The sequence below is a fragment of the Podarcis gaigeae genome (genome assembly GCF_964106915.1).
Source record: "Podarcis gaigeae genome assembly, chromosome: 6".
Taxonomy (NCBI): Eukaryota; Metazoa; Chordata; class Lepidosauria; order Squamata; family Lacertidae; genus Podarcis; species Podarcis gaigeae.
The window spans coordinates 18494429-18504347 of NC_139682.1; positions in this window are offsets into that span (position 1 = coordinate 18494429).

Genomic DNA, 9919 nt, shown 5'->3' on the forward strand with positions numbered 1-9919 from the left:
TCAGTGCTCTCATCATGTAAGCACTTGCTGTGCGCAAAACTCGGAGGATGAAATCCATTTTTTCTTGGCCCAGACAACTAGCTTCTGCAGGAAACCCATCAGGCAGTATGGATTTCAACCAGTTATGGCTGTGCTTCAGTTTCTTCATTTTCATCATCAATGGTTCATGTTCCTTCTAGGTCCCATGTGTTTTCATGCAGGTGTTTCCTCCTGTGCATGGCGTGCATTATGGGATTTGTAAACTTAACCCTATACAAAGACCAGAGACAGCCAACGTGGTGCCCTCCAGATGTGTTTCAACTACAACTCTCATGACTGTGAGATTATGGAGCTGGCATCTAGCAACATCTGAAGGATACCCCTGCATTAGACATAGCAGCAATTTGTCATTAAGAAGTTTTCTGAGTTGACTGCTATGTCCCATTGGAAGAGCTCTGTACATTGTGGGTGAGCAACTTCACCTGCCACCCACTCCAGCCAGCACAGGCAATGGTCTGAGATCATAGAATTGTTAAGTTGGAAGGTACCACATGGGACATTTAGTGCAATCCCCTGCAATGAAGGAATCTTTTGCCCAACGTGGGACTTGAACCCTCAAACCTGAGATTAAGAGCCTCATGCTCTACTGACTGAGCTATCCCAGCAGGACTGTTGTTCCCCACCCCTGCTGTATGTGTTCAGCATACAGAGAAACAGTGCAAGTGTTCATATTGTATGCTCAAGATCTGTGACCTGGTGCCTGAAGTAGCTTGATACCTGAGATCCCTGTATGTCCTTGTTATGATACCAGATAGTCCCAGCTCAGTGAAGTACTTAACACAGGATTCATATTTAGATCTGTTAATTCAAGGCTATTGGGTAGTAGTCCGCATATAGAGCTCTCCAGGAAGTTGAACCTCGTGTTCAGAGCTTAGTAGCTGTGCAGCTCAATAGAGCCCCTGATTGGCATGTCATGTGCTGCATGCCATGTATTCCGGTCTATTTTTTCTCAAGCATTGCCTAACCAACAAAAGCAGTAGATTAAGCTCCTGCTTAATCATGCCACTGTTCAAGGGGTACAAGTCTTGAGCTGCAAAGCCTGCAGAGGCTCCAACTGACCATATCTGAAGGATTAATTTGTCCTCTAAGATTAGCTGAAAACGTCTATTCTGTGGGTGTGCCATGCCTCCATGGACAGAGCGTGGTGCTGATAATTCAAAGGTTGCAGGTTCTATTGTCTTATGGAACAGCTGCATATTCCTGCATTGCAGGATGAGATGACCCTCAGAGTCCCTCTACAGTTCTATGATTCTATGATTCCACAAAAAAGACGGAAAGCTGGCTCATATAGTTCATGGCCAGTTGAATATGTGAACTGGCCATCACAGAGCTATCACCACAGATTGGGCTCCCAAATGCAATGTTTTTGAATTGTGTTCATACTTCCAGTATGGGCATTTATTGTGAGACGAGCTCTTGCCCATTTTCTGCTATATTAATAAGCGAGGGGGTTGTCCAAACAGAGACTCTTAAGTCTAAACTACCTCACAGAGTTGAGTTCAGTCGGAGCCCAAGTTACAATACTACTGCATTGCCTAAGCGTCTACAGCACATGTGGGGAACCTCTGGCCCTGCAGCAGCTGCTGATCTGCAGTTCCCCTCAGCCTCAGCAGGCATGGCCAATGGCCAGAGATGATGGGAGTTGTAGTTCAGCAGCATCTGGTTCCCACACCGGGTCTATAGCACCTTTGCAAGGGAGGAGGAAGGGCAGAAAAGTTGGAAAAAATGGTCCTGCCTCCAGTGCCCCCCTTGATCCCACCTCCAGTGCCCCCCTTGGCCACCCCACCAGCCACCACTGCATTGCCCTAGGCTGACAGTGGATCAGTCAATTTGGGGGAAGAGCCATAGCTTCCTGGCAGAGCATATACTCTGCATACAAAAGGTCCCAGGGTCAGCCTCTAGCACAGGGTTCAGCAACATTTTTCAGGTGTGGGCTGGTCCACCGTCCCTCAGACCTTGTGGGGGGCCGGACTATATTTTAACAAACAAATAACAAATTCCTATGCCCCACAAATAACCCAGAGATGCATTTTAAATAAAAGCACACATTCTACTCATGTAAAAACACGCTGATTCCTGGATCGTCCGCAGGCTGGATTGAGAAGGTGATTGGGCTGCATCCGGACCCTGGGCCTTAGGTTGCCTACCCCTGCTCTAGCACTTCCAGGTAGGGCTGGGAAAGAGGTCAACATAAAAGCCTGGAAAGTCAAGGCTAGGCAGTGTCACCAGGGGTCTGACAGTGTAAGGCAGCCTCCTTTGCTCCCAAGAGAAGGAAAAGGACTGCTGGACAGAAAGGGTGTCAAGGAGATCCTGGTAACCCAACCCCCCTCCCCATTTCCATCTGAGGCTCTGAGTAGGAGGTGAAGGCATTCTCCCGATACTCATAGCAATATAAACCCAGCACAATGCGATACTCCACATTCCACTTCCAATTGGTAAGAGTCCAGAGTAGTTGGAGAACATGAGCTACGTGTGACTTGCAGACACTGAATGAAACACAGAGAATCGGGGATGGTCTTTTTTTTTACTATCACAAGCACTGCCAAAAATAGCCCATGCATATTCGTGCTTGTCAAGGTGACACAATTTTCCTCCACCTGATCTTGCCAGTGCCAGCCTTTGTCTTCCTAACCATGTGTCCTTGGGCTGAGTGCACACCATACATTCTCCAACAATAGAATCATGAGCATTGTTTGTTGTTGGTGCTGTGGATTACAGTTTGGGGGCGGGCAGGTAAACCAGTTCCTAGGATGTGGAAGGGGGAATGTGTTTTAAATGTATGGTTTGTATGCAGCCCTTGGCTTCCTAACTTTATAGGCTGCTACTTTTGGCATTGGCTTGCTTCTGCTGCCTAAAGTTTCAGCTCAGAGTGGCAGCTGGGGCCGAGCCAGAAGGCTTGCCAAGTTGCCTGAAGATTTATTGGCTTCTTAATATTCTTATTCAACTCGTTCAAAAGGAGTGCTCCTCATCTAAGCAACAGCCTACGAAAATTTATAGCTGAAAACCTTGGTGGGGTTTCTCATCTTGACCTTTTGGTAACTTCTAATATTTCACCTGAATATTGTTTTGCCCTTTTAGGATTGCTCTGGGCTGTGGTCTAAAGCTCACTGGGGTGGTAAACCTGTGTCTAGACTCTGGTAATTCAGAGTGAAGGTGAGGCTCACATTACTAGATGCCCAAGTAATCACTCCAAGTGTTCAAATAAGTTGCTGGTTTTCCTGCACAGATTTGTAGAGTTGTCTTTCTCCACCTCTGTTCTTTACCTGATGACAAGTCATCCATCAGCAGGTATTTGGGGGCCCAAACAAGAGAACTCCACAATGTCTACATCCGATCACATTCACCATGTTTACTCAGAAGTTAATAGGCCTGCTTACAGTAATCGCTCCGACACTTTCAAATACTTCAAAATATTAAAATGTGTTCATCAAGCAGAAGTGCCTCTGCATACTTACTCCTTCTAATAATGAACTTGTATGCTTGCATGCCCAATTCTATCATTTTGGTAGTGAAAAATACCTCAAAAATAACTTGGCAGTCTTGTACTTGCAGGATTGCCTAAGCTTCCAGAAGTATACAAGTTTGGAATTTAAATGAAAAAATGCTTTTAAACCCCAAAATGGGATTCTAGTACCTTGAACAGGGCTTTCAGCTGGAGAAATTTGAAGAGATTATCTCCACAGGTGTGAAAAGCAGAACCTGCCGAGTTCTGTAGATCAAGCTCCTATTAACTGTTAATAGTGCAAGAACACACCAGGGTGGTTATTTCTGGTCAGTTGGCAGCCAAGCCCTCATCCAGGTGACCCTGCCATAGCCTAAAGATTAAGAATTTAATTAGCATTAATGAAATCTCCCTCTTCGTTTCCTTCTGGCATCAATTTCCCCTTCTTTCTTCATTCCTTAAACTGGCATACTGCAGAACCCTCCACAGCAATCACCATCACTGTCAATAGTGCAGGGCACACCTGATAAACTGCAGGCCTGGAAGGAAAAAATGGCATGTTTAGCTCGCATTCGACTAGCAGCAGCTGTGTCTTCTCTCTGCCTAATAGGAATATCACTTCCTTTCCACTTTTCGGACCTGCTCCAGATACAAACGTCAGCTAAACAGAAATAAAGAGCCCAGCCCCGCTATCCATTATGCTTATGTAACTTTCATCAGTTTTCACAAGACTTCAGGCCAAAGTCAGCTAGGTAATTTTAGACCCTGGACTTAATGGTCTTATGTACATGGTTCCAGGTGCTCGTTTTATTGTTTTCAACTTCAAAAATGTAGTATCATTTCCTGCCACAAAATTGTGCATGAAAATGTGCTTAGCTTCGAGGCAGCAGAAGCAAACAAGTTTTTATTTGTGTAGTCGTGATGGTGCTATGATTTAAGTGAGTTTAAAATGCAAAACTGCACTTACTCAATCTTTCTAATGAGAGGCTGTAAACTCTTTTTTCAGGCTGAGGGTCGCATTGACCTGTGGTCCAACCAGAGTGGGGGATGCCAAAGGGGGAGTAGCCAAACTGTAAAATTGATGGTGGCAAAAACTACGGTTCCCTAGGCTGTGGATAGGAATGGGGGAGGAATTGGATTTAGTTCATATTTAAAGGCAAACCTGCATAATCTTCACTTACTGGACCAATATGTGAAGCAAAACACAGCCATTCTTCAAAATTTGCACTCCTTTTAATTTTGCAATCCACTTCAACCAGCCAAGTAAGGTGTGCAAAAATGCATAAACCTAGGTGCCTAAAAATCCATGCATTTGTGAAAACGGCATATAAAAATGCATTATATGAGGGGAAATTGCTTTCCAAAAATGTACCTATTAGGGGAAATTGCATACAAAATTGTGTATATTAGGAGATATTCGCTGATAGGTTTTCAAGAGGACTTTTTTTAAAAAAAATGCAAATTGATTTGGAAATGTGGAGAATTGCAATTAAGATTGGAAAAACAAGAAACAGAGAAAGCAAACCTGACAAGTTTGCCTGTGCCTAGCTGTGGCACCTTGACTTCGGCCTGGAGGTCCAGCCACGGCTGTGCTGCTTGTTGTTTGTTGTTTGGTCCTTGCCTTATACATCAGTAAATAAGCCCAGGACCTTGAATGTAAACAGCCTTACATAATTTATCCATATAAGCATGAAGCATGCTGGTAAACAAACACCTGCAAATAAATTATACACATGGCCACAAGAGCATCCACTACATACTGATGAACTGTTGTTTTCTGCTCTGTATTACATCTTTGTAACAGCCTGAGGCTATATTTCTTTCCCAGGTTTTGATTATATAAAACCTTACACTGGTGCCTCCAGTAACATTCTGAATGTGTGTCTTTGTGCTGCAAAGTTATAGGCTCACCTTTATTTGGGGAGCCACGACACTAGGTGGCTCCAGAATACCAAGATACAATGTCCTTGCTCCTGTCTCAACACACCAGTGGGTGACTATATTGCTCCATCTATTGCTCAGGGTCCTCTGTAAGCACCAATATTTATTAATATGATTCAGACATGGCAAAGCACAGCATACACCTTGAGCCCAGGACTGCTCTCCCAGAGACTGTAGCTGAAGAGTTCCCTCACCAATTTGGGAACCTTGGCCATTGAATCAAAACTTGCAGGAAAATTAAGCTTGAGTGATATTGTTGAATTATTTGCTAATAGAAAAGTCTGCAAAGCCCTGTTAAATGTGCTGCAGGCCAATAGACTGATGATCAGTCATAAGCAGTATGTTTTCATTCAAATGTAATAGCACTGCTAATTAAGTAGTTTAGTAATGTATCAGTGCTAAAAATGTTAAGTTTGTTTATTTTCACTCGGTTTTGTGAACAGTGTTGTTTTTAATAAGTGTATTAACTATCCCATTCTGATAAATGCTGTTCATTTATTTTCAATCTTTCCCAGCCTAAGGGAAACCTAAGCCACTTCAAAGCTTGTTTAAAGAAACTAGCAACATTTGGCCTGTAGGAAGATTTAGGGAGGGCAGTCTTTGATCGTGCATCTTGCCCCAGGCCCAGCACCAGCTCTCATCTGCCAGCTTCCACTGGGTCCATCGCTAGACATCAGCCAGCTTCCAACCAGGGATAGAAATTGCCTTAAAACTGCAATCCTGCTCAGGAAGAAGACCAGGCAATGCTGAATGTTGCAGCTGTTACTGGCTGTGTTTTGTTGGAGAAGAGGGTAAAAGGCCCACCTTTTATCCACTCAGCTGAGGAGGCATCATCATAACCTCCTTAGGCCTCACAATTGTGGATAGAGTGATTTGTGGGCCATATTACCGTATTTTTCACTCTATAACACGCACCCAACCATAACACGCACGTAGTTTTTAGAGGAGGAAAATCCGTAGGCATGCCACCCGTAGGCATTCCCTCCATAACACGCACAGACATTTCCCCTTACTTTCTAGGAGGAAAAAAGTGAGTGTTATGGTGCAAAAAATACGGTAAGCTAAACCAGTGGTTCCCAACTGGTGGTCTGCAGATGACAGCACAGCATGACAGCACAGCATCCCAAATCATTTGAGATAGTGGCTAGGCAGGTCTCTCACGTGAGGTCATGGCACCCCAAAACATGTGTTTTGGGGCGCCGTGCTGTCATGCAAGTCATGTGAGATGCACATCCTGGTTGTTGGAGGCTTTGGTGACACCACTTACATAACAGAAACTTCCACAAAAATATCAACATTTTCAAAAGTAAGGGGTCCATGGCTTGGCTTTTGAAAAACAGGGCCCTCGCAGTATTTAGGTAATTGGGAACTACTAACTAAATTATTTATAGGCCACCCCTCACCTGTACTGATTCCAGGAAGCAGCATTCCATAAAACTGTTGTAGGGGCTCTTGCTCAGCACAAGGGCCACACTTCTTTGTTGGGAAGCTTCCAGGGGGTGCATGCCAGCAGTGGGTGGGGGTCAGAGACAAAGAGGAGTGGAGCAACAAAGTACAGGGGGCTCCATTCCAGCTGTGCAAAAGAAGGGAAATCCATGCACTCTTGTGGGAATGCTTTTTTCCTTTTTTGTATTTCTGTGGTTTTCTCTTGTTACTAGACTGCATCTCACATTGCCACTTTGTATGCCTTACAACACACACACACCAACAGGAGGACAAGGAGAGCTTTTGCAGGCTGAAGGAGTAAGAAGAGAGGATAGGGCTTGGGAAAGCTTCAAATAGACCAACAGGATCACCTCGTCAGTAGAAACGCCATGTGGTTCCTGCAAAAGAAATGAAGGAGCAAGTAACCTGCAAAGCAAATTTTTAGACAGTGCGAATGAGGCTCGAGGCAGCCTTCTAACCTAACTGTGCAGTCCAAGCAAAATTGGAATCTGCAATAAGTGTTACTTATTTTTGCATCTTACACTGCCACCTTCAGGCCCTTTGCAGAAGTTTTAAAAATATTTTTATTATTGCTATGAAAATGTATACCAAGTGATACAACAGAGTATTAAGAGTACTGAGACTGAGAGGAGTAATACTGCAGGAGCTGCAACATTTGAGGGGGTGGGAAGGCGGCAGGATAGATGGGTGAGTTCAGAGGCCCCTATTTTGCTCCCAGAGCTACTTTTCACAGGGAACTCAGGGATTGGTAGCTCTGAGAGGAGAATGGAGCAAACTAACCCTACCCAACTCTTGGCCCCCTTAACAAACTACAGCTCCCAGAATGCTTTGGGGGAAGCCATGACAGTTTAAAGAGGCATCATAGTGATTAAAACATATGGCATGAGTGTGGCCTAAGAAGCTGACGTGATTGCCACTCCCTGGGCTGGGTGTAAGTCAGAAGACAAGGCAGGTGGGACGGCCAGAGAGCAGATTAAGATTGGTAGGGAAGTGCCCATCCACCCTAATGGAGCAGCCTCCATCATGGAGGCTATTTCAGCCATTATGCCAAATGGCTGAATCTGGACTAACAGCACAATCCCACTTCTCTCTCTGTGTTGTGTGTGTGTGTTCACTCAGATATGATTAGGATTTATATCTATATCAGCAGAGCTATTCTTAAATAAAAATAACTTATGGAACGGCCAGTTCCCACAACTATGAAATAAAAAAGCAGTCTTTCCGATGCTTCACAAAGTTGACCTTCCTCCAGCAGAGAGGGCTAACTCTACTGTATGTTACAGATAGGTAGCCGTGTTGGTCTGCCATAGTCAAAACAAAAGAAAAGAAAAAAATTCCTTCCAGTAGCACCTTAAAGACCAACTAAGTTAGTTCTAGGTATGAGCTTTCGTGCATGCAGTTGGTCTTTAAGGTGCTACTGGAAGGAATTTTTTTCTTTTCTTTTGTTTCTACTGTATGTGGCAGCAATTTTATTTTATTATTATTATTTTGCTGTACAGGATTTAGTCTTATTTTCAGCATCTGGGGTCAAGGAGACTTCCATTTGTGTAAGACGGAACTGATTTCTCAAGGTAACGTCATGAGAGGAAAAAATTTAAATTTGGAGACAGAAGCAGAGTTCTTGCTCCTTAGCAACTGCACAAATACATTTGGTGTGTTGGGTAGGGACAGCAGTTATTTTGCAACAGAGGGGCCACGTGTCAATGTCTACAGGAGCCTGCAACAGCACCCAGCAATTTCTTCCTTTTATGGTCGATGGTGAGTGACCCCTGGCAGCTGGACACCTGAAGAGCAATTATTATTTATTGCTTATTTGACCAGAGTCAGTATGAACACTTTGGGGGGGGGTGATCTTCAGGGTGGGGACATACCCACTGCATTCAGCAAGGGATAGAGAGGCCATGAGTAAGGTATCCTCAGCCCCTTAGTTGAGAGGAAGTGGGACTGAGAACTACTAAAGGAACCTGTTTTTTACAAAGCCAGACCCTGGATCCATCTAGTTCTATTATGCACTCTGACCACTGGCAGTGGCTCCCGGTGGGCTTCAGACAGTTGCCCAACCATGCTGACCCTTGATGCCAGCCTCAGTCTTATACAGATACTCCCCCTTCCAGTCTCTGTCTACTTTAAGTGCTCTGGTTATTTCACCAGAACAGGGATGTGGTGGTGCCATGGTCTAAAAACCACTGGGCCTCATGGCTTACTGATCGCAAGGTTGGCAGTTCAAATCTGTGTGACAGGGTGAACTCCCATTGCTCTGTCTCAGCTCCTGCCAACCTAGCAGCTGTAAAGCATACCAGCATGAGTAGATAAATAAGTACCGCTGCAGCAGGTAGGTAAATGGCGTTTCCATGAGCTCTGGCTTCCGTCATGGTGTCCTGTTGTGTCAGAAGCGGTTTAGTCATGCCAGCCACATGACCCAGAAATGCAGTCTGCAGACAAATGTCGCCTCTCTCAACCTGAAAGCGGAGATGAGCACCGCACCCCATAGTTGAATTTGAGTGGAATTAACCATCCAGGGGTCCCTTGACCTTTATTTCACTGCAAAAAGGGTGAAGAATTTCTGAAAGAGGTGGTGAGCAAAATCCAGAGTAGCCACACAACCCAGTGACAGTGTAGGACCTGAGGAATCAGAAATAAAGATCTCAAGAGAGAGAAGGAAATTGCCCTATGCCAAATCAGACCCTTGGCCCATTAAGCTCAGTGGTTCCGCACTGGCTAAGCATGGCTCTCCAGGGTTTCAGGCAACAGCCTTTCCCAACCCTATCAGGAGATGGAGAGGGATTAAACCTGGGACATTCTATGACTGAGCTACAGCCCTTCCCCTGGTGGGCATCAGGCTAGTAACATATGTTGGCATGCCCCGGCATGTTGAAGTCCATCCTTGGATGAAATCATTTCCTTCATGTTTAGGACTCTCCAGGCTTAATTAACATTTGACATTAAGCTTAATTATGTGCTCAAAGTCTTGAGCTGTCCAAGGCATTGTATAGTTCTATTTGTTTTCGAGCCAGTTCCTCCACAGACATGCTGTGGAACTAGTCTTGTGAA